This window comes from Lipotes vexillifer, unplaced genomic scaffold, assembly GCF_000442215.2.
Source record: "Lipotes vexillifer unplaced genomic scaffold, Lipotes_vexillifer_v1.1 scaffold70, whole genome shotgun sequence".
NCBI classification, from domain to species: domain Eukaryota; kingdom Metazoa; phylum Chordata; class Mammalia; order Artiodactyla; family Lipotidae; genus Lipotes; species Lipotes vexillifer.
Genome location: NW_006789896.1, coordinates 1,681,884 through 1,682,205, shown reverse-complemented (window position 1 = coordinate 1,682,205; position 322 = coordinate 1,681,884).

The window sequence follows — 322 nt, the reverse complement described above, 5'->3', positions numbered from 1 at the left end:
CAGGGTGAGTTTGAGGTACTTTTGGGTGCCTCTAAGGTATGTCATCAAAGGGGCGGCTTCCAGAAATGAGTGGGATAGATGTGTCTGGAGTTCAGGGGAGTGTCTGACATCATTTGAAAAGCCAGACATGACTCTTAACAGGTTGAGAAACAGGTTTGGAAAGGGTTCCTCCCAAAATCCATTGCCAGATAAGGAATGGAACCTAGGGTCCTGACTTCCTGTTGCGTTCCATGTCCAGGGTCATCTTTTCTTTCCCTGACCACTTCAGCCGGTTCAGGGCCCAGCCAGGGCCCGCCAGTCTTGCTTGTGGTGTGGGGACTCT